The sequence below is a fragment of the Pan paniscus genome, chromosome 1 (genome assembly GCF_029289425.2).
Source record: "Pan paniscus chromosome 1, NHGRI_mPanPan1-v2.0_pri, whole genome shotgun sequence".
Classification (NCBI taxonomy): Eukaryota; Metazoa; Chordata; class Mammalia; order Primates; family Hominidae; genus Pan; species Pan paniscus.
Window position 1 is genome coordinate 52,146,278 of NC_073249.2, and position 25,893 is coordinate 52,172,170.

Here is a 25,893-nt window from a genome sequence, read left to right on the forward strand (position 1 = left end):
CTTCTGGACATCTATTCTTGATTTCTTTTCATTGTGTAGACTGAGTAGTATCTGTGTTGGCTGCCCGTCTATCTTGCCCCTAAGGACACCATGTTCTGGTCATCATCTCTTGTAACCCTCTGTGTCTCACATCTGCTGACTACCACTCAAACCTTGCTCTTCTTTATTGTAACTGCATTGACCTGACTCCTTACTGTTAAGCATTACCATTTTATCTCGGTTGTCTTAGAGTGTCATTTCCACCAGTTGGCCCAGTTCTTTAAGTGTACTGATTTCCCATTACTACTGTAACAAATTACCACACACAGTAGCCTAAAGCAACACAAAATTTCTTCTCTTGCAGATTTGAATGTTAAAATCCAAAATATGTCCACTAGGCTAAAATCAAAGTGTTACCTGAACTGCATTCCCTTTGGATCCTCTAGAGAATAATCCATTTACTTGCATTTTCTGGCTTCTGCAGGCTGCCTGTATTCCTTAGTTCATAGCTGCATCATTCCAACCCCTACTTCCATTGTCACATTGCATTCTCTAACTCTGACCCTCCTACCTTTCTCTTATAAGGAGCCCCTGTAATTACTTTGGGCCTACCTATGTAATCCAGGATAATCTCCTCATCTCAGAATCCTTAATTTAATTAAATCTGCAAAGTCCCTTAAACTATGAAGGTTACACATTCACAGGTTCCGAGAATTAGGACATAGACATCTTTGGTCGAGGTGGGGTAGGCACTATTCAGCCTACTACAAATAGCATCTGCTATCATCAGCCCTGGTCTACAGAAGAGAGCTACTGCTAAGACTCTGATATTGGTACTCCTCTCACCAAAATGTTCCTGATTGCAAACAGTGATGGTTCTAGGCCTTCCATGGAAACTAGGTATCTGGTGATCTTTCCATATACATGGTATACCCACTTTAGCATGCCCACTTTGCCTAGTCTTTTAATCCCTTATTTCACCCTCTGGGATGTCAATTCTAGCATTTTCTACATCGCTTATTGTGGCTCATCACTTTCTTCATACTACAAATTTCATTCTATCAGCATGCTTGCACTATTTCCTAGGGTCCTTGCCAGGGTATCAAATCCTGTATCACGGGAGAGTGTTCCCCTGTTGTCCTTTTCTGACTTTAGCATACATCCCTCTTTGATTCCAGCTCTCCCAGAATCCAGTTTCATGTCTACTCACCTGGCAACAGGCATGTGGAATACCTTATAAGAGGAGTCTGGCAGTGGGCAAATGGTAGACATTCCTTTCAAATTTTAAATGTGATTTATGAAAAATATCAAAAATAAGATGATGAGGGGGGTAGTCCTGTTCTACTTGCACTGGGCAACCCTAAAAATAATTTTATGAGATTATAAACATATGACTTTAAAATGAAGCAGGAATTGTAGTCTAATTATTTAGTATTTAAGATAATGCCTGTAACTGTTTATAAAACATGTAATAAAGAAGCTATAATTTCTTCTGTTCTTGTCTTCGTACAAGAACCAACTCCAAATTGTTGATGGTGTACACATTTTATAGCATTTCTCTCCAAATTGGGAAGCAAAGTCTATTAATTACAGCTAAACATTTGTATAACACTTAATAGTTTGCAAAACACTGTGCCTTATATTTGAGCATTTGATCATCATGACAATTTCATGAGAGATACTATCATCTTTAATATCTCTAATTTTACCAGTTAAAAACTTGATCCTCCAAGAGACTAAATAACATGTCTAAGATTTTTGATTAATCAATTGCAAAGCCAAGATTTAGCCTAGAACTCCTGATACTAGAGTGCATGCTCTATATTCACCTCTACCTTTTCTTTGGGTAAATTATGTTGGTCAAGACTATTTTATCAGTCTGGGACTTCTTTTTCTCTGAAAAATACAAGGAGTAATTGATTGATTTTAAAGGCTCTTTCTAGTCCTACCTATTACTTCCTTTCACATACCGCTGGTAGACATGGAAGTGGATAATTTTATTTACCTGCAAGAGCAACCAGAAGTGAAGAGAACTAGATACAATCAATAACTTATCAGATAGTAAATTTGCCACATAGTGATTATTTCCCAAGACTGAATCTAAACTTGAGTTGTCATATCCATCTTAAGACCTATACATGGTGAAATCCCATAAAATAGAAAAAAAATGAAGAATTTGAGGTAACTACTATAAATTTTTGTGGAACTTATCTAAGGTGGTTAAAAAAATAAAAATCTTATATTATTAATGCAACGCATATTCTAACAGCGATTTACACAAATTTACACTTCGATCCAAGAAAGAGAATCTGATAGTACAGATCAAAAAATATTTAGTATAGATTTTATATTTCTCCAATTGTATTTTTCATTGAGCTAATTCAATGCAATAATTCTAACAATTATCTGAATGGATTAAGACTTTATAGTAATATTGTAAGGCCAAAAAGCATGAGTTGAAGTCTTGGTATTTCCACTTCAGCTGAGTGATCTTAAGCAAGTTAATATCACAGTGACTGAGTTCTCTCAGCTGCAAAACATTAGTACTTATTTTAGAGTGTTGTGAGGATGAAATGACTTAATACATATAATGCACTTAGTGTAGTGCTGAACATATTATAAATGCTATAGAATATAGCATTATTAAAACCATAATATATTGCTACTGTTATTACATATGGCTGAATCTTAAAACCTGTATGATTTCCATAACTCCCATAGACTTTTGGCCATCTTCTAATCAAGAGTGAAGCTGTAGGTCTTTTTTTTTTTTTTTTTGCCCCAAACCCTGCTTAAATCGCGAGGAAAAGGCCTTAAAACAAGACTCATTATTCTTTTTCTTTGAAATGAGAGGCAGAGGGCAAGTTTAAAATCAGCAGGGAGACCATTATCCTAATCTAATTAATGCAGAAACAGAAAACCAAATACCCCATGTTCTCACTTACAAGTGAAAGCTAAATATTGAGTGCACGTAGACATGGGATGAGAACAACAGACACTGGGAACCACTAGAGAAGGGAGAGAAGGAGGGGAACAAGGGCTGAAAAACTACCTGTTGGGCACTATGCTCACTACCTGGGTGACGGGATCACTCATACCCCAAACCTCAGTGTCACGCAATATGCCCATGGAACAAATCTGCAAATGTACCCCCGAATCTAAAAGTTGAAATTGTATTAATAAATAATTAATTAAGATTCAGGGGATGGAAAAGACAAATCAGAAGACTCTAGGCTTGTGTCTGAGCAAAGAGGAAATGCCAGGAAGCTAGGAAGTTTGCAAGTTCCTTTATAGAAAATGGCTGTGTCATACTTATTCTTTACTACCATATCATGTTACTAATCTCATAAAATACTTTTAAATTTATTTGAACTCAAGAAGAGTACACCATAGTGCCTGTCTCTGTCAGTTTGAGCTACTATGACAGAATATCACAGACTGGGTGGCACACATAACACCTATTTATTTCTCATTTATTTCTGGAGGCTGGAAGTCCAAGATCAGGATGTCAGCATCGTCAGGTTCTCCGAGAGGGTCCTTGATACGGTTTGCCTCTGTGTCTCCACCCAAATCTCATCTTGAATTGTACTCCCATAATTACCACATTCTATGGGAGGAACGTGGTGGGAGATAATTTGAATCAAGGGGGCAATTTCCCTCATACTGTTCTCATGGTAGTGAATAAGTCTCACAAGATCTGATGGTTTTATCAGGGGTTTCCGCTTTTGCACCTCCTCATTTTCTCTTGCTGCCACCACGTAAAAAGTGCCTTTCACTTCTCGCCATGATTCTGAGGCCTCCCCAGTCACGTGGAACTGTAAATCCAATTAAACCTCTTTTTCTTCCCAGTCTGGGGTATGTCTTTATAAGCAGCATGAAAACGAACTAATACAGTATATTGGTACCAGTAGAGCAGGGCATTGCTGAAAAGATATCCAAAAACCTGGAAGCCACTTTGGAACTGGGTATCAGGCAGAGGTTGGAACAGTTTGGAGGGCTCAGAAGAAGCCGGGAAAATGTGGGAAAGTTTGGAACTTCCCAGAGACTTGTTGAATGGTTTTGCCCAAAATGCTGATAGCAATATTGGACAATAAGGTCCAGGCTGAGGTGGTCTCAGACGGAGATGAGGAACTTGTTGGGAAACTGGAGTAAAGGTGACTCTTGTTATGTTTTAGCAAAGAGACTGGTGGCATATTGCCCCTGCCCTAGAGATTTGTGGAACTTTGAACTTGAGAGAGATGATTTAAGGTATCTAGTGGAAGAAATTTCTAAGCAGCACAGCATTCAAAAGGTGACTTGGGTGCTGTTAAAGCTTTTCATTTCAAAAGCGAAAAAGAGCATAAAAGTTCAGAAAATTTGCAGCCTGACGATGCAGTAGAAAAGAAAAACCCAGTTTTTGAGGAGAAATTCAAGCTGGCTGCAGAAATTTGCATAAGTAACAAGGAGCCAAATGTTAATCTCCAAAACAAGGGGGAAAATGTCTCCAGGGAGTGTCATAGGTCTTCACGGCAGCACCTCCTATCACAGACCCAGAAGCCTAGGAGGAAAGAATGGTTTCATGGGCCCGGCCCCAGGTCCTTGTGCTGTGTGAAGCCTAGGGACTTGGTGCCCTGTGTCCCAGCCATTGCTAAAAGGGGCCAAGGTACAGCTCAGCCCATGGTTTCAGAGGACGTAAGCCCCAAACCTTGGCAGCTTCCACATGGTATTGAGCTTGTGGGTGCACAGAAGTCAAGAATTGAAGTTTGGGAACCTCCGTCTAGATTTCAGAAGATGTATGGAAATGCCTGGATGCCCAGGCAAAAGTTTGCTGCAGGAGCAGGGCCCTCATGGAAACCTCTGCTTGGGCAGTGCAGAAGGGAAATGTGGGGTTGGAGCCCCCACACAGAGTCCCTACTGGGGCACTGCCTAGTGGAGCTGTGTGGGGGCTCCACTAGGAGCAGACCACTGCCCCCAGACGCCAGAATTGTAGATCCACCGACAGCTTGTACCATGAGCCTGGAAAAGCCACAGACACTGAATGCCAGCCTGTGAAAGCAGCCAGGAGGGGGGCTATACCCTGCAAAACCACAGGGGCAGAGCTGCCCAAGACTATGAGAACCTACCTCTTGCATCAGCGTGACCTGGATGTGAGACATGGAGTCAAAGGAGATCATTTTGGAGGTTTAGAATTTGACTGCCCTTTGTGCCACTGCACTCCAGCCTGGGCGACGAGCGAGACTCCATCTCAAAAAAAAAAAAAAAGAAAAAGAAAAAGAAAAAAAGAATTTGACTACCCTGCTGGATTTCGAACTTGCATGGGCTCTGTAACCCCTTTGTTTTGGCCAATTTCTCTCATTTGGAATGGCTGTACTTACACAATACCTGTACCCCCATTGTATCTAGGAAGTAACTAGCTTGCTTTTGATTTTACAGGCTCATAGGCAGAAGGAACTTGCCTTGTCTCAGATGACACTTTGGGCTGTGGACTTTTGGCTTAATGCTGAAATGAGATAAGACTTTGGGGGACTGTTGGGAAGGCATGATTGGTTTTGAAATATGAGGACATGAGATTTGGAGGGGTCAAGGATGGAATGATATGGTTTGGCTCTGTGTCCCCACCCAAAGCTCATCTTGAATTGTACTCCTATAATTCCCACATGTTGTGGGAGGAACCTGGTGGGAGATAATTTGAATCATGGGGGCAGTTTCCCCCCATACTGTTCTTATGGTAGTGAACAAGCCTCATAAGATCCAATGGTTTTATCAGGGGTTTCTGCTCTTGCATCACCTCATTTTCTCTTGTCATCACCATGTAAGAAGTGCCTTTCACCTCCCGCCATGATTGAGGCCTCCCCAGCCATGTGGAACTGTAAGTCCAATTAAACCTCTTTTTCTTCCCAATCTTGAGTTTATCTTTACAGCAGCATGGAAACAGTCCTCTTCCTGAAAACAACCTCACATGGCCTTCCTTGGTGTGAGAACACACACGGCGAGAGAGAATCTTGTCTCTCTCTTCTTCTATGGATGCTAATCCCATCATGAGGGTTCTACCCTCATGACCTCATCTAAACCTAATTACTGCCCAGAGGCCTGACCTCCTCCTAATATTATCCCACTGGGGGTTAGGATTTCAACAGATGGATGGCAGGGGACAGGGCACAAACACACAGTCTAAAACAAGTATCTTCCTGGTTACAAAAGGGGAAATATAATCTGCAAAAACTAAAGTATTTTAATAATTGACAATTTAAAAGTCAATCACAAATCACTACTACACAAGTTACTACTACTTGTAGAATTATTTAAGTAATTAATTTTGGACTTCAGGTAGAAATGATCTTCAAAAAATTATGATGTAAAAAATAAGCATAAAATATATTAGTAGCTTAATAACATATTCAAAGTTCATGTAGCCTGTAAGGATATTTGATGACCTCATGGTAGAATCACATCAATTGGGTGCAGTGGCTCATGCCTGTAATCCCCGCACTTTGGGAGGCTGAGGCAGGTGGATGGCTTGAGTTCAGGAGTCCAAAACCAGCCTGGGCAACATGGCGAAACCCCATCTCCACATCTCCACAAAAGATACAAAAGTTAGTTGGGCATAGTGGTGTGCTCCTGTGGTCCCAGCTCCTCAGGAGACTGAGGCACGAGAATAGCTTGGACCCAGGAGGCAGGGTTGCAGTAAGCAGGGATGGCACCACTGCACTCCAGCCTGAGTGACAGAGTGCAATTACCGTCTGAAAAAAAGAAAAAAAAAGAAAGAAAGGCTGTGGTCTGGGGTGGACCGAGGCTCAAAAGATAGACAAAATGAACTCTTAAAACCTATCAAACTTGTTAGTAGGATTAGATACAGCTGTGTATGCAAGAAAGCTTCAAAATATGGGCTTAAAGGAAACAGCAGTTCCTGCCTTGTCTGGCTGTCATTCTGTTATCCTGCCCCAAGATCCAAAATGGCTGTTTAGCTCCAGCTGTTTTCATGCCCACATTGCAGGTAGTGGAAAAGAGTAATTAAGAGTAAGTGTAGCAAGATCACAGACCTCAGCTTTTGAGGACACTCCCTGGAAGTTCCACACAACACTTACACTTAACATTTCATTGCCCATTCATTTATGTGGCCATTAATATCTGAGAGGGAGGCTGGAAAATGCAGCCTTATACTGTGGCAATATGCCAGCAAAATATTGGTGTTCTGTTACTGACAGGGATGGAAAGAGCTGCTGGGGTAGGCAATTAAGATGCTCTGCCACAAGTTCATTTATCTAAGTCATAATTAAAGAAGTTCTATTAATTTAGGCAGAATAGAAAACACAAATACATATTTGATGGATATCTTTGAAACATTAACTCATAATGGAAAGTGCCTGTTTTCAAGTGTCTAAAATAAAAATCAACACGTTGGTATTTGAGTAGCAGTGGATGGCATCAACAAGGTTAACATAGCTGTTGAATAGTGATTAAATCTGGGCCCTGGAGCCAGGCCATCTCGGTGGAGTTCTGGTATTAATTGTATGGACTTGGACAAGAAACTTGGCACATTCAATTCATCTTTGAAATGGAGAAAATGATACCTATTTGTTGAGGTTGTTGTGATAAGGAAGTAAATTACAAATGCAAAGTTAATAAATATAGAACTGTGCCTAACACCTAGCCAGTGCTTAATAAATACTAGCTTTTATTATAATTTGTTTCATTAGTATTATATCTCAAGCACATATTATCTAATAGCCTTCCTACTATATGATATATATAATAAAAGAAAGAAGTTTGTTAAATGTATGTTAGTTTTATGCTTATTTAATTTACATTTCATCTTAGACTACTCATTATTACTGAGTATAAAGTCTAATAAAATAAATCCATATTTCATAAAGAATTGTAAATAAATGCATAGACTGCTAAAGAAAACAACTATAAAACTTAATATTATAAGTAGGACTGTATCTTCAGCATGAATTATTAGTATATATTTTTGCAGTATTAATAGCCAAGAAAGTCATATATGGTATCCAAAAAAGGTAATAGAAGAATAAAATTATGTTCAGCTTACTTGATCCTAATTGTAAGTATATTCCACATAAGGATATTGTGGAATAAAGCCCATATTCCTATTGGTGAAATTTCATTTATTTAAAGTTTCATGAAATCTGCTCAGCATTCTATGTTAGTGTCTTGGAAATAATCAGCTCTCTGATATTATTTATAAAGTATACTCATTAAAGGAACTGTGACTATTTTGATATACTGACAAATTGCACCCTCCAGTGGAAAAAATGTTTATCCATAAAACTTTAATGTGTTTCTGCATTGCAGCTGTAATATATTCAAAGTCGCTTCTGTCTAAAATTCTTTTAAATGTAATTGTGTTTTATGACCTGAATATACAGAATGAATATATATCTCACTCTATTTGATATACATTATACTTTTTGGGTCCCCAGGAAGTTCCTCTGAGTTTCAGACTCCATTATGTAAATAGGACATTAAATATTGGCTAAGTACAAGAGCTTTAAAGAAAAATTTTTTCGGAATTATTATTAACGTGTCAGTCTTTATAGACATGAGTCCATTCCAAAAAGTAGAACTCATCCACTTCCACTTAATATTCTATAGGATGAAGTTGGACCACAAACCATAGTACCTTACACAGGGGGAGAAGTTACTGAACTAAAAATATTTTATGTTCATGCCTCAATGATTTTTGTGTGTATACTTAAAAGCATCTATACTCCACAAGGCTAGTTTCTTCTTACATAAATGTAATATTTTTAGTATCCATATTAGAGTATGGGTCACCAAACTTGAAGAAGGTTAAAAAACAGCCATCCTCTGTCAATCAGAAAGAGTTCCAAAACTAAGTGACTGTATAAGCACATCCATATTTTAGGGCTATTCGAAGTTAAAAACCTTTTCTCTTGTTTCAGAGATACTTATATCAAATGAAGACATTTACAAATTGTTCACAGTATACAACAGTCCAAATATGATTTTCACCTATGCTGTGTAAAGAAGTTAAACATTCATAAGTTTCTCTAATAAATTCAGTGCATTTTTCCATAATAAATAACACAAGCTATTCTAAATGTTTTAATTTCTTTCAGTGCATATTTCCAAACTCATTAAAGGGAATGAAATCGTGTTATTAAATGGCTATGATATATTTCAGTATATTATGGAATCTACACTGTACAGTTTGATTCACATCAATACTGTAATTCACTCTAAAAAAAACCATAGGCACACACAAAATAGAGAGGAAATGTGAGGTTTTAATAAATTTAAAGTATGCTATCTACTTTAAACCACAATGTATGATATATTTTAACAAAACAGCCAATTTCCAAACCCCTTTTCTAATTCTGGCACAAGGAATATTCAATCTATTCGAATCTTCTGGTTTGTAATCCTATAAATGATGCTATTATATCCAGGATCCATGTTCCAAATATTGTAAGAAGTGATAATCACAGCCAGGGCCAAGGCAATCATTATCCAAAGTATCATGTTGAAAATCACTGAATATTCAAAATTATACGCAAGGTTATAGGGACTTGCTGGGTTCTTCACTTATTTTGCCTCAAAGATAGTCCTTGTCTTCCTCATAAGGGAGGTGTCAAATGACTTAATAGTGACTAACTCTACCACTGCATTCCCACTGTAAAGATTGTACATGTTATCTGCAAACTCTTGCAGAGCGTCAACAGGATTTTAGAAGCAACTCTGAATTGTTCAGAGTCTTCCCTGTAATGCTTCCCAATTTCATCCAAACCTGCCAGCTCCAGTGAATATAAATCAGGAGAATGATCCTTGGCTAGATGCTTATGACAAGACACCAAGCTTGAAATATCATGTAGCACTTGGAGTTCAGAAAGAAAGAGCAAGTCAACTCCATTGTTCCTACTCAGAGAATTCAGGGGAAATGAACTGAGAATGGAGTTTTCCTGAAACAAGTAATTATGGAGCTGTCCTAAGGTGACTGAAAGGTCTTCAAACACTGAGTTTGCCTTCCCTACCAAATACACTCTTTCCTCACTAGGAGCCAACTGCAAAACAACAGGAGTTTCCTCAGAAAATAAAGAGCGAATGGAATTTGCAACACTGCCAAGACCAAACGGAACTGCATTCTCCAAAGGGTATGAAAAGACACTGCCTGGTAGTAGAGCCAGTTTGTCCACTCCCTTCACCATCACCATGACGGTAGCCCGAGGACGATGAAATAGGTCACCTACTGCAAGTCCTGACCAAGAAAGGTTTTCCTTCACAGAGAAGGCCATGGACAATGCAGCCACGTCCAGGATTCACTCTCCTGGTATAGGCCAATTTCCATTTCTGAAAATAACAGACCAAGAACTAAACTCGTTCCCTCAAACACCCGCCACCAACGACAGGAGCACGGCAAACACAATCATGGTGCCGCTGCGGCCGCGCAGTGCAGGGCAACAAGGAGCGGGCCGGCAGGACACAGGCAAGAACTGCGGTGTGACTGGGTGACGGCATTAGGACTCATCCTGACTCCTGGGGCTTGTCCTTTCATCGCCTAAAGGAATATTTTTTTAAAAAAAGTAAAAAATAAAATTATACCTGTATATATTGAATATTTTCTAAAAGAATATCCTCCACTATATATTTGATATAGAAATATTTTATAGATATTCCTGTGAGCAAAGATTTTGGTTGGAAAGATCTGTAGTTGCCCAATATTGGAAGAGGAATTTAAAAAAATGGTTAAATAAAAATTGAAGCATCACCTATTCTTGTCATAAATGGAAGAGAGGAGGAGCAGGGCAAGGAAAATAGTACTTTCGGGCACTGAGCATATGTCAGGATCAGGGCTAGGTGGTTAGATACACAAAGTCATTCCACCACCACCCAACCCCAATTTTATAGTGATTCAAAACAGGTTCATACAGCCTCTTTATTTTTTTTTTAACTAAAGTCCTCTTAATGACAAAGGAAATTGAATATGGGCTGCAAGAAATATGAAGGCATATCCCACAGCTACTACTAATCAGCGAGAAATGTCTTTATTTTTTAAATTCGTCAGGCAAATGTTTCATCCTACTTCAAAATATATGTGATTTTTGTCAGTGTAAAAAATGTTTATGACTGCTAGTAAAATTATTTTTCAGAAAGAACTGAAACACTGAGCACATCTCTCCATTTTTCACTCCAGTCTGAGGAGCATAAAAGCTAATACTAACAGAATGTGATGAGGTATGGTTTGAACACAGAGGGTCTTGACTCTAAAACTGAACTCATCCTACAATATTCTACACTAATTCTATAGTTATCAAATCTTTCCCACAAAAATCTTTGCTCACCCCTTGTTTTATCTTCCCGTTTCTTATGAATCAGTGGCATACTGTCAGGCAGTTATCACCTAAAACTGAGGCCCTTTTCTTAACTGTCATTTCTGCTAGAAGTTGGCTTTATTCCTCATTGGCTCTCTTCTCTCTACCCAACATGGCCTCTAAAAATCTCTTCTATTTTCCTAATTATACTCTATCCTTCACTTTACACACCTTATGCACCCCAGGCAAAACACAAGTATCGTAGTCTGTGACTACCTTTTTATGTTTAGCCTGCCCTTTAGAAGACATGTAGATCTCTTCCTTGCAGAGAATTGTATTAGTCTGTTCTCACACTGCTATACAGAACTACCTGAGACTGGGTAATTTATGAAGAAAAGAGGTTTAATTGACTCACAGTTCCACAGGCTGTACAGGAAGCATGAGTGGGAAGCCTCAGGAAACTTACAATCACATTGTAAGGCAAAGGTGAAGCAAGCACGTCTTACCTGGCAGAGCAGGAAAAGAGGTGGGGGAAGGTGCCAAACACTTTTAAATGATCAGCTCACTATCACCAGAACAGCAAGGGGGAAATTCACCCCCATGATCTAATCACCTCTCACCAGGCCCCTCCTCCAATTCGACATGAGATTTGGGCAAGAACACAAATCCAAACCATTATCAATAATTATGCTAAGAAATACATTTTTCTTCCTGTGTTACCACTTTGCCAAACATTAGCTGTCATTGACAAATCAACCTAAAACTTCTTCTCAAAAGAAAGCAAACACAATAGTTACCTTTGTTCCCTAAAGCTCTTGTAGCCCATGGTCTGACACCCTCCCTGCTCCCATCTCCTTGGATCTTGTCTCATCTCAGAAGTCCCTGTCTGAAACCAGGGCCTAGGTATTCAGCTGTCAGGGATGGTTTGTTCTCACCTGTCTTGAATGCCTAACCCAATGTTTTTATGTTGCTGGTCCACATTATATTTTACTTCTTCTAAGTTCATTATTTACTTGTTTATACATCTTTTTACATTATTTTACTTAGTTCTTACTTTTTATTCATCTCTTTTAAAAATACTTCATTTCCTAAACTCTTTATCCAATTTGTTTTATTATTTAACACTTTACTGTGTTCCTTTTATTCCTTTTCTTTTTTGCAATCAATTTTAGTTAATTTGTTTTCTTTCAGCCTCTCCATGTTAAATAGTAGGTCAGACCCACAAAGGAGAATAAAGAAAGAGGATGACTTGTGTCTACTGGAGGAAATGTACTAATCAGAAAAACACACAAAAAAAATTATAGCTATGTTAAGTGTTACCAAGACGAGGTATGCAGTTTCAGGAAAACATGTGACTGGGTCATTATCCTAGTCAGAGAAGTTAGCAAAAGCTTCCCTAAAGAAGAGATGAACTCTTCTCATGGAAGGATGAAAATATGTAAGACAGTGAGTGCCACTGACACAGAGATAGTACTACACAACCGTTTGTGAGGAGAGAACAAGCAACCTGACTTACAGGAAGTAAAAGAAGATCATTGTGGCTGGAGCACAGAGAGAGGGAAGCATGGTATAAAACTTAGAGGTAACAAGTTTTGTTGAGAATTTTGGTGTGTATCTTAAAACCAAATGGAAGCCATTCAAATGCTTCAGCAAAGCTAAGAGGAGTAATGTGAGGATATTTGCATTTGAAATCTTACTCCTCTGCGTATTCGCTGTGCGACATGACTTTGGACAAGTTTCTCAATCTCTCTTAGCCTCATCTGTGAAATGGCAAGAACAATAGTCATTACATTAGCAGTCGTATAAGAAGTAGTAATGGTAATAATAGGTAAGCTTTATGGACCTGGCACTAGACAGTGTCTCATGGATTGTCTCTTTTAATCCTCTGTGATGTACATACTATTACTATCAGCCCTATTTTTCAAGTGAAGAAAATAAGGCACAAAAATCAAGTGAAAGAAACAAAACAGTAAGTGGTGGATTATCTATTTCATAGGATTTTGTGAAGATTAAAACTGTTGCTAGACTAAACTAGTTACCACAGAATTCAGGACATAGTAAGCATTTGATAAACCTTAATGTATTTGAGGTTCCAGTTTCAAATAAAATTATGAGTCAGATTTTTAAAAACATTATCCAAGGTTGAATTCTCATCAATGACAATTTCTTTTTCTTGTGGCCAATTTTGTCATACTCATGTCTTATGCTTATTTTTAAACACATTATGAGCCTTTTCAGTGGCCATGACAAACGTACCAGCACTTTCAATTCACTTGGGCTCCCATAGTACTTGTTAGCTACATGAGCTTTAGTCCTCTTACTGTCTATGCCTCAACAACCCTGTCCTCCTCTCCCCATCAAGCCTTTCCACTGGGCTTGCTGGTATGGTAAATCTGTTTTCCTAACTCTTAACTTCTTCACTAAATACTCCTTCCAACTTCCAGCCTTAACTTAAAACTTGTTATTCCCTGAGGATATTGTTTTTCCTGCAGCTGCTCAAATAGGTGTTTCCTACTACACATCCCTCCTCTCCTTGTTCTCCAGTACTACTTCCAGTCCATTATCCCTTCAAATTAATGTAAAAATAAATTAGCTCCTTTGAAGCCCATGTGTCTGCCTGTATCATGTCCTGCTCTCCTATTCCCTGCCATCCACAAACCTTGTATCATCCACAATCAAGGGACTTTTACATGTACACAGCCCACACAACATCCTTTTCTCTTGGGGTTATGGATCCAACTTGATTGACCTCCACATTTATTCCACTCAAGTGAAACACCAGAATAGAGGTCATCAATAGGGCCTATGGGCCAAATTGAGGCTAAAAATCTTGTTTTGTTTGGTCCAGGAAAATTTAAAAATATATACTTTACATGACTGGCACTGAGTCACCATAAATCCATACTCATATATGAGAATCTCTAAAAAGGCACTTTCTTCACTAATTATATAAATGAGTTCTAGCAATCACCCGGTACCCTTCAATCTCAAATTACTCTCTCAAGGTTGCTTTGTATAACCCAACTAGAATTAAAAAAGTTCTTGCCAGTAGCAGAGTACTTCCTGACACAACATCAATTTTGAGAGTCATTCTGTTTCATGATAAACTGACACACCTTTCTTGTTCCTTGCCCGGCATAGGTGGCAAGCTCTGACTTTGACTCTAAAGTCTAGAAGAGTCTGTAAGCACTATGACATCATCTGCTCTCTTTATGGTACTTTTAACAATTTTTAATTTTTTTCATTATGAAAATGCATGTTTATAATAGAAGAGCTGAAATTGTTTGTTAATTGAAGAAAATAAAATCTTACATCACCCCACTACACAGAGACAACCTCTGTTAATATTTGGGTGCAATGTCTTCCCATCTTTACTCAGTGCAATTCCTTCCTATATATGTGATCATGCCCTATGGGCAACAAGTACTATGTTTTTCACATAAAAATTATTACATAAGTATTTTTCTGTTGTTACAGTCTCTTATACTGTTTTGAGATATAGTTCATATATCATAAAGTTCACCATTTTAATACGCGCAATTTGATGGATTTTAGTATGTTTGTGAGGTTGTGCAAAATGACCACTATCTAATTTTAGAACAGTTTCATCACCTCCAAAAAACCCATACCCAATAGCAATAATTCCCCATTCCCCTCTCTCTCTATCCCCTACCAACTACTAATCTACTTTCCAACTCTATAAATTTGTATTCTGGACATTTTGTATAAACAGATTCATACTATATGTGGTCTTTTGTGTTTTACTTCTTTCTCTTAGCATGTTTTCAAGGTTCATCAATGTTGTAGCATGTATCAGTATTTTATTCCTTTTTATGGCTGAATAATATTCATTTGCATGGATATACCAAATTTTGTTTATCTGTTCATCAGTTGATGGACATTTGCATTGTTTCCAATTTGAGGCTGCTATGAATAATACAGCTATCCTTCATGTACAAGTTTTTGTGTGAACATGAGCTTTCAATTCTCTTAGGCATATACACTGGATTAAAATTTCTGGGTCACATGTTTGATGTTGAGGAACTGACAATCTGTTTTCCAAAACAGGTGCATCATTGTATATTCTCACCAACAACAATTTTAAAATTATGGCCATCTTAGTAGGTATGAAATGGTACTTTATTGTGATTTTGATTTGTATTTCCATCCATAAGTACTAACAATATTGAGCATCTTTTCATGCGTTTATTGGCATTCATATGTCTTTGGAAAAATATCTATTTCAATTCGATGTACACTTTAAAAATTGGGTTGTTTTTTATTATTGATTTGTAAGAGTTCTTTATATATTCTAGATACTGGATCCTTATCAGATTTATGAGTTTCAAATATTTTCTCCCATTCTGTGGGTTGTCTTTTCACTTTCTTGAGAATGTCCTTTCTTTATGGGACTTTTATGAGAAGGGCTTGAATGTCACTTTATAACCATGCTTTCCTCAGTTGGTCTTTCTCTGAAGATCACAGAGTAAATGTTTCTCACAAATCACAAGGAACTGTACTCATTCCTGACCTATGGCAGCTGTCACTCATGTAGGTCTTTCAAAAGAGCCTGTAGGCCCTCTTCAGTTTTGACCTCATTGCAGTACACTATTATTCTCTTAACTACTGTGATACCTGAGTACTAGTTTTATAAAATTTCCAGTGCCCTAGTTTAAATAAATAATCTAGCTCTATATCCTTTTGAATCATAATTAATTTTTAGTGAAGGTAAATATCACGCCAGGATTTATAATAATTTTGGATTCCTCCAATGAAAAACTTGTATCTTTACACTAACTTAAGGGTAAAAGAGTAGCTCAATATCAGCAAGATACAGTATTGTAGTATACTTCTGGCTTCTTACTAATGTATAATTGACGATTTCCAGCTAGTTTATTTATTCAAAACTATTTACTGACTTATTATCAGGATCTGTACATTTTACTGGTTATTAAGGATACAGCTGTAAATAGAATTAATATGGCTTCTGTCCTCATAGATATTTTGGTTCCATAGGTGAGTAGGCAAGCACCCATGTTAATATGGGAGCTATAGTGTTCTGAGAGCAAACAAAAGAGGGACATTACCTGTATATGAATGCACAGCAAACTTCTTCAAGGAGAAAATGACTAACCTGAAACTATTTGAATAGATTAATGGGACTATACCAAAATGGGGGTAAAGTGGTAACATACTGGAGGAAGAATATTCTAAGGAAAGGAAACTCTACATTCAGAAGGCCAGATGGGGGGAAAAAGAGCATGCTGTTAAGTTTAAGAAATTTAAGGATCTTCCAACTCCTGGTTGATATGATTAAGTAAAAACTGACAAGCAATTTAAGGACATTTAAATCTAAATAAATGTTCCTATTGCAAAGAAAAATACAGATATATGTTCCAATAGATTAAATTGAGACCTAGTTACATTCTTTATTGACATATGTCATTGATATAAATGATGTATGACTGGATTAATGGGAAAAGTTCTGAGATGCAATAACTTCTGGGGTCCTTTATTCGGGAAGGAGGTTTAATTGACTCACAGTTCTGCATGGCTGGGAAGGCCTCAGGAAACATACAGTCATGGTGGAAGGGAAGCAAACACGTTCTTCTTCACATGGTGGCAGGAGAAAGAAGTGCTGGGTAAAAGGGGGAAAAGTCCCTTATAAAATCATCAGATATCATGAGAACTCATTCACTATCAGGAAAACAGCATGGAGGTAACTACTTTGCTGATTAAATTACCTCCTGCCGGGCACATTGGCGCATGCCTGTAATCCCAGCACTTTGGGAGGCTGAGGTAGGTGATCACCTGAGGTTGGGAGTTTGAGACCAGCCTGACCAACATGGAGAAACCCTGTCTCTACTAAAAATACAAAAGTCGCCGGGCATGGTGGTGCATGCCTATTATGCCAGCTACTCAGGAGGCTGAGGCAGGATAATTGCTTGAACACAGGAGGCGGAGGTTGTGGTGAGCCGAGATCGTGCCATTGGACTCCAGCCTGGGCAACAAGAGTGAAACTGCGTCTCAAAAAAAAAAAAAAAATCTCCCACTGGCTCCCTCCCATGTCACTTGGGGATTATGGGAACTACAATTCAAGATGAGATTTTGGTGGGGACACAGCCAAACTATACCAATGGCCATTATTATGCTGATGTACATTCTTTCTATACCTAAATTGTTGAGTTTTTATCATTGAAGAATGTTGAATTGTGTCAAATACTTCTTCTGCCTCTATTGAAATGATCATGTTTTTTCCTTCATTCTGTTAATGTGTCACTTTTATGTTGAGCCATTCTTGCATCCCAGGGATAAATACCACTTGATCAAGGCTTGTGATCCTTTTAATATGTTTTTGAATTCAATTTGCCAGTCTTTTTGTTTTGTTTTTACGATTTTTGTATCTATGTTCATCAGGGATATTAGCCTGTAATTTTTTTTTTTTTCTTCAGTATCCTGGTCTGGCTTTGGTATCAGGGTAATGCTGGGCTCATGAAAAGAGTTTGGAGGTATTTCTTTCTCTTCGAGTTTTTGGAACAGTTTGAGAAGGATTAGTATTAATTGTTCTTTAAATATTGGTAGTATTTACTAGTAAAAGCTCTGGTCCTGGACTTTTCTTTGTTGTGAAGTTTTTCATTACTAATTCAACTCCTTGTTTTTTTATTTTAGTTCAGATCAGACTTTGTTTTTTACATGATTCAGTTTTGATTGGTTGTATGCTTATAGAAGTTTATCCATTTCTTCTAAGTTATCCAACTTATCAGTGTATAGTTGTTCATAGTATAGTCATCCCTCAGGATCCACAGGGGTTTGGTTCCAGGACCACCCATGGGTACCAAAATCCACACATACTCAAGTCCCAGAGTAGGCCCTGTGGAACTTGTGAATATTAAAATTGGGCCCTTCATATAAGAAGGTTTTGCATTTCATGAATACTCTTATTTTTCATTCATGTTTGGTTTCAGATGCTGAACTCATGCATATGGATGGCAGACTGTATTTATTGAAAAAAAAATCCACATGTAAGTAGACTCACGCAGTTCAAAGCCATGTTGTTTAAGGGTCAACTGTAGTCTCTTGCAATCTTTTGTTTTTCTGTAGTATCAAATGTAATGTTTCCCGTTTCATTTCTGGTTTTGAGTCTTCCCTATTGTTTTCTTAGTCTAGCTAAAGGTTTGCCAGCTTTTTTTTCTCCTTCGCAAACAAACAAACAAAAAAACCACGCAACTTTTAGTTTCGTTGATTTTTTTTCTAGCATCTATTTCATTTATTTTGGCTCTTATCTTTATCATTTTCTTCCTTCTGCTAGCCCAAACTAACCTTAGGCTTAGCTTGTTCTTCCTTTTCTACTTCTTTGAGGTGGAAAGTTAGATTGTTTATTTGAGAGTTTTCTTTTTTCTTAATGTAGGTGTTTATAAGTTTCACTCTTAGAACTGCTTTTGCTGTATTCTGTAAGTTTCAGTGTTTTGTGTTTCCATTTTATTTTGTATCAATATGTTTTTAAATTTCCCTTTTGACTTTTCTTTTTTGAACCATTGGTTGTTCAGGAGTGTGTTGCTTAATCTTCATATGTTTGTAAATTTTTCAATATTCTCCCTGTTATTGATTTCTAGCTTCATACCATTTCAGTTGGAAAAAATACTTGGTATAACATCAATCTTTTCAAATTTTAAAAGATTTGTTTGTGGCCAAATGTATGATCTAGCCTAGAAAATGTTTCAAAGAAGAGCTTCAATCTTATGATTGGTGATTGATTTCTGGTATACTTTTACTCAAGGCTAGGGCTTTCTGAGTCACATGGGATTTTTATTAGGACCCTTCCTTTTTTGAGGTCCTTATAACTTTAATTTTTATGTTTCTGTCTCACAAGTCTAAGGATCTGCTCTGCTCGTCTTATCAGCATTTCAGCAGCTGCTTTCTAATCAGTAACTATTTTTAGGGAGAAGCTCCCCCAAATGCCAGGATATCTTTTTGTGACTCTTTCTTCTTGCAGATCATGGCAACACAATTCCTTACACACAGACTTTGTAGCTCTTCTGCGCATTCAGAACAGACGTTCTTGTTTAAAAACATTTTGTTGTATCATTCTCAGTAGGAGAGTTGGTTTGAATCACTTAATACACTATTACTTATACTGGAACTTCTCCATGCAAATTTTAGAAATTTTTATATGGTTGATTTAACCTTTCTTTTGCCTTAATTACTTGTAAATTCTGATTCATGGGAAATGCTATTTCCCATTTTACTGTTATTTAGAAGTTTGTTTGCATTTTGGTATAGTACTTTCATAGTTTCAATTTTTATACTGAAACCTTTGATCCATTTGGAATTTATCCAGATCTGTTGAGAAGTTTATATGAAACTTTTATTTTTGATGTTCACCTCTTTATCCATTCCCGTTTGCTGGATGGTCTATCTTTTTGCCATGGACTAGAAATTTTATCTTTTTATATAGTAAATTTGCCTGTAAATTTGGATCCATTTCTGAGTTTTCTATTGTTTTGTTTCATTGTGTGTCTCTGTTCACGTGTCTGGGTGACACTCTTTTTAATGGCTTTATTTAGGCTTGTCATACAGTACTCTGTGTACATTTAAAGTGTATAATTTGATCAGTTATGACATATGTACACCCTGATGAAACCATTAGTATAATCAAAGTAATGAACAGAAGTTTTCTTGTGCCCTTTTGTAATTTATCACACTTGCCCTACCCTTGTCCCCCAGCTGTCTCCACACAGCAAACTGATTGGCTTTCTGTTATTATAACTTGCAGTTTTTAGAATTTTGATCAGATAGCATAGAGTCCTTTTGTATTTTACTCAACATGTTATTTTGTGACTCATTTATGTTGTTGCTTTTATCATCAATTTGCTCTATTATTTGTGTGGTAGTAGTAGTATTTTATTATACAAACATACAAATTATTTATCCATTTATCGGTTTTTGGAGGTTTGGGTTGTTTCCACTGTTTGGCTATTACAAGTAAATCTGTCATGATCTTTTGTGTATATAAGACTATATAGATATACACTTTTATTTCTCTTGGGTAAGGATGGAATGGTTAGTTTGTATGGTATGTGCAAATTCAATGTTTTTGGAAATTGCTCAACTATTTTCCAAAGTGCTATACCAGTTTACATTCCCACAAGAAGTGTATGAGATTTTCAGTTTATCTATGTCCTCATAAACACTTGATATTGTTTGTCTTTATACTTTCGGTTATTCTAATGGATGTATAGTGGTATCTCATTGTGGTTTTAATTTGCATCTTCCTTAAAATGCAAATTAAAGATAAAAAAGATCTTTCCCTGTGCTCATCTTCTTTCATGAAGTATCTACTTAAATATTTTTTTCATTTTATATTAGTATATATGTTTCGTCTCATTGATTAGTTAAGAGTTCTTTTTATATTCTAGATATAAGTTCTTTGCCAGATATATGCTTGCCAAATGTCTTTCACCAATGTGTGGCCTGCTTTTTTATTTTCTTAACATTGTCTTTTGAAAAAAAAAATTTTAATATTGATGCATTTCAATTTGTTGATTCTTTAATTCTATAGATTAATTTGATAAAAATTAACATATTCATAATATGGATTTTTCCAATTTATGAATATGGCATATTATTGTCTGAAATAACCCCCAAATTTTATAAGCTAAAACCTAATCCCCTTTGTGGTGGCATTAAGAGGCAAGGCATTTTGGGAAGTGATTTTCATGACAGCTCCACCTTATAATAAAAGGACCAGAAGTAACTAGCTTAGCCCTTCTGCCTTCTGCCACATGAGCACACAGTATTCACCTCTTCTGCCATGTGAGGACACAGCAAGAAAGCCCTTACCAGACACTGAATGCTGGCCCCTTGATCTTGGACTTCCCAGACTTCAGAACTGTGAGAAATAAATTTCTATTGTATATAAGTTACCCAATCTGTGATGTCTTATTACAGTGGCACAGACTAAGGAAGCACATTTCTTCAATTATTAAGTCTTCTTTAATTTCTCGGAAGTCTGTTTTAGAGGTGGTGGTTAGGAAACAATGGCTGTTGGTATGCCAAATCCAACCTGTGGTTTATTTGGTGTGGTTCGCAAAATAATTTTTACAGTTTTAACGTGTTGTTAGAATGCAGAAGAAAGTGGGATAAACACTAAAATATTTCATATTTGCTTCTTATAAAAAAGTTTTCCAGCCCCTGTCATAGGGAATTGTGTATAAATGTTGAACATAATTCATTAGCTTCACTTCCAGGTATTTTACGTTTGTGATGCTACTGAAAAACATCCGTTTATGATTAAGCTTATTTAAAATGTTATATTTCTGGTACAAAGTATTTGCTCAATATATATTCTATTGAATAAATGAAGAAAAACATTTTCATCTTTAGAAATAAACTTGTGAAACAGCTTGTTAAAGATGTTAAGGCCATGAGAGATCAGCAAAAGGAAGACACTGGAAAGAGATTCTAGAGTGTGTAGCTCTCCTTTCTTTCTTGGCCTTCTGCAGACTATACTCTCTCTTATGGGCCCTTCTCCCACCTGTTACTTTCTCTGACAAAAACTTTTGGCATCTTAGAGACATGGATGTTGGTACTACATGAATGAAGAAATCATATGACATTGTTTTCAAGTTTTATTTTCTTAATTTTCATTGCTGGTGTATTAGTCATGGTTTTCCAGACAAGCAGAAGCAACAGGCTCTTAGATAGGTAGACTGATTGTTTGATTGACTGGAAGGAATTGGCTCACATGATTGTGGGGGCTGGCCAGTCTGAAATCCGTGGGACAGGTCCACAGATGGGAAATCCTGGTAAGAGTTGATGTTTCAGTCTTGAGACTGAATTCCGCAGGACAGCAAGCTGAAAACTTAGTTAGGGTTTCTACCTTGAATTCCTGGAGATAATTTCTTTTGCTTCATGAAAACTGTCCTTGCTCTTAAGGCCTTCAACTGATTGAATGAGGCCTACCACATTATGGAGGGTAATTTTCTTTACTCAAAGTCTACTTATTTGCCTGTTAATCACATATAAAACACCCCTCCACAGCAACATCCTCAGGGTGTTTGACCACATAATTGGGCACCACAGCCTAGCCAAGTTGACAAATAAAATGAACCATCACAGTTGTTACTGGTAAATACTATTTCATTTTGTACTTCAATGTTACATCCTGCAACTTCATTAACTAATAATTTCTCCATAGGGAAAAAGTGGTGAATAGGGGGCAGGACTAACTTGCAGCTCCCACTTGGATGGACAGAGCAGTGTGTGGAGGCTCACATTGTGAACTTTTACTCCAAGAACTACCATAGGAACATACCAGGAAAGCTGAGATAATTCACAGACCCTTTGAAAGAAGCAGATAGCTGCCCTGGGATACAGTGGAAAAACTGTGAATGCCCAAAGTGTGAACGTGTAAAAGGGGGATCATCTGCCTCCAAATACATACCCCCACTGGGGAACCTGAAGGTCCAGATCACAGGGGAAGGATTTGGAATTACCTGGAGCTGAGACAAATTTAGAGAGCTGAGCAAAATACAGGAGTAGAAGACGCAGCAAGAAGAGCCCTATGCACATTCTTGGTCCCCAGGGAAGCCATTTCTGACTTTGTCTCACACGGGTTTTTGGAAAGGGCTGCCAGGGGAACTGGGAAAAGACCGCAGGAGAGGCCAGGTGTTGTGGCTCACACCTGTAATCCCAGCACTTTGGGAGGCTGAGGCAGGCATACAACCTGAGGTAAGAAGTTCAAGACCAGCCTGGCCAACATGGGGAAACCCTGTCCTTACTAAAAATACAAAAAAATTAGCCAGGCATGGTGGCACTCGCCTGTAGTCCCAGCTACTCAGGAGGCTAAGGCAGGAGAACTGCTTGAGCCTGGGAGGTGGAGGTTGCAGTGAGCCAAGATTGCCACCACTGAACTCCAGCCTGGGCAACAGAGCAAACAAAACAAAACAAAAACAAAAACAAAACAAAAATGGCAAGAGAAGGAAACTTCCAGCTGAACAATTTTGATTGAATGCAAAGTTTCTGGACAGAACCTGGGAGAGGGAGCAAATCGGGAGTGCAGACACAGCACAGAAGCTGAGGCATATGGGGAGGCATGAAACCTGAAAGCCGTGCTTGCTTTCTCAGTTGGGAGGCTAGTAGCCTAGGGTAAGTTCTCAGCCCTGCTCACATGCCATCTGGAAATAAACTTGATGCTGTTGGCAGGGCATGGTGGAAGTGAGACTGGCCTTTTGGGCTGTGTGGGAGCGGGGTGAGGTCTGTAAGTGCCGGCTTTCTCTCACTTTCTTGGTGACCTACATGCAGCAGAGGCAGCCATAATTCCCCTGGGAACGTAACTCCATTGGCCTGAGAACCACACCCCCATCCCTACAGCAGCCACAGCAAACACTGACCAAGGAGAGTCGGAGCTCAGACACACCTAACCCTACCCCCACCTGATGGTCTTTCTCTACCTGCCCTGGTAGCCAAAGACAATGCACATAGTTCTTTGGGAGCTCTATGGCTCGTCTAATGCCTGAGCCTAGGGCAAGTTTGTATCCTTCCCACACAACCGGAGGTGATGTGGTCTTGAAAGCATCACCTCCTGGCTAGAGGCCAACCAACAGAAAACCAGAACATTTAATAAAAATACAACAAAGTACCCTCACAGAGTCCACTTCACTCCCCTGCTACCTACACCAGAGCAGGAGCTGGTATCCACAGCTGAGAAACCTGAAGACAGTTCACATCACAGGACTCTGCGCAGACACTTCTGGAGCCTGGTAGCTCCACTGGGTGGCTACATCCAGAAGAAAAATAAAAATCATTGCAGTTTGGCTCTGAGGAAACCACATACCTAGGGGAAGGGGGAGAGCACCACAATAAGGGAGCACTCCATGGGATGGAGGAATCTGAATAGCAGCCCTTGAGCCCCAGATCTTCTCTCTAACATAGTCTACCCAAAAGAGAAGTAACCAGAAAAACAATTCTGGTAATATGGCAAAACAAGGTTCTTTAACAACACAAAAAGATCACACTAGCTCAACATCAATGGATCCAAACCAAGAAGAAAACTCTGAATTGCCAGAAAAAGAATTCAGAAAGTTGATTATTAAGTAATCAAGGAGGTACCAGAGAAAGGTGAAGTCCAACTTAGTGAAATATAAAAACAGATACAAGATATGAAGGGAACAATCTTCAGTGAAATAGATAGTATAAATAAAAAAAAAATCACAACTTCTGGAAATGAAGGACATACTTAGAGAAATGCAAAATACACTGGAAAATCTCAGCAATAGAATTGAACAGGTAGAAGAAAGAAATTCAGAGCTCAAAGACAAGGCTTTTGAATTAACTCAATCCAACCAAGACAAAGAAAAAATAATTTAAAAAAAGAACATAGCCTCCAAGAAGTTTGGGATTATGTTAAATGACCAAACCTAGGAATAACTGGTGTTCCTAAGGAAGAAGAGAAATCTAAAAGTTTGGAAAACACATTTAAGGGACTAATCAAAAAAAAATTTCCCCAGTTTTGCTAGGGACATAAACATCCAAATACAAGAAGCTCAAAGAACACCTGGGAAATTTATTGCAAAAAGATAATCACCTAGGCACATAGTCATAAAGTTATCTAAAGTCTAGATGAAGGAAAGAATCTTAAGAGCCATGAGGCAAAAGTATCAGGTAACCCATGAAGGAAAACCTATCAGAATAACAGCAGATTTCTCAGCAGAAACCCTACAAGCTAGAGGAGATTGGGGCCCTATCTTTGCCCTCCTTAAACAAAATAATTATCAGCCAAGAATTTTGTATCCAGCAAAACTAAGATTCATAACTGAAGGAAAGATACAGTCTTTTTTCAGGCAAACAAATGCTGAGAGAATTCACCACTACCAAGCACTACAAGAACTGCTAAAAAGAGCTCTAAATCTTGGAACAAATCCTCAAAATACACCAAAATAAAACCTCCTTAAAGCATAAATCTCACAGTACCTATAAAATAAAAACCCAATGAAAAAAAAAAAAAGGCAAGATATTCAGGCAACAAATAGCACAATGAATAGAATAGTACCTCACATCTCAATAGTAATGTTGAATGTAAATGGCCAAAATGCTCCACTTAAAAGATACAGAATGGCAGAATGGATAAGAATTCACCAACCAAGTGTTTGCTGTTTTCAAGAGACTCAACATATAAGGAAGGGCTGGAAAAAGATATTCCATGCAAATGGACACCAAAAGCAAGGAGGAATAGCTATCCATATATCAGACAAAACAAACTTTAAAGCAACAGCAGTTAAAAAAGACAAAGAGGGAAATTATATAATGATAAAAGGCCTTGTCCAACAGGAAAATATCACAGTCCTAAATATACATACACCTAATACTGGAGCTTCTACATTTACAAAACAATTACTACTAGACCTAAGAAATGAGATAGATGGCAACACAGTAATATTGGGGGACTTCAATACTCCACTGACAGCACTAGACAGGTTATCAAGACAGAAATTAAACAAAGAAAAAATGGATTTAAACTATACTTTAGAACAAATGGACTTAAAAGATATTTACAGAACATTCTACCCAACAACTACAGAATATATTATCAGCACATGGTACATTCTCCAAGACAGACCATATGATAGGCCACAAAATGAGTCTC

The 25,893-nt window shown here is 37.8% G+C and overlaps 1 protein-coding gene and 1 pseudogene across 3 annotated transcripts in view; both read right to left on the bottom strand.

Moving 5' to 3' along the window:
* The window catches only part of CRB1 (crumbs cell polarity complex component 1), a 281,528-nt gene that overhangs the window by 250,549 nt on the left and 5,086 nt on the right, over positions 1-25,893 (bottom strand). The gene's annotated exons all lie outside the window — the stretch shown is intronic.
* Positions 9,278-10,367, bottom strand: LOC100981794 (renin receptor-like; annotated as a pseudogene).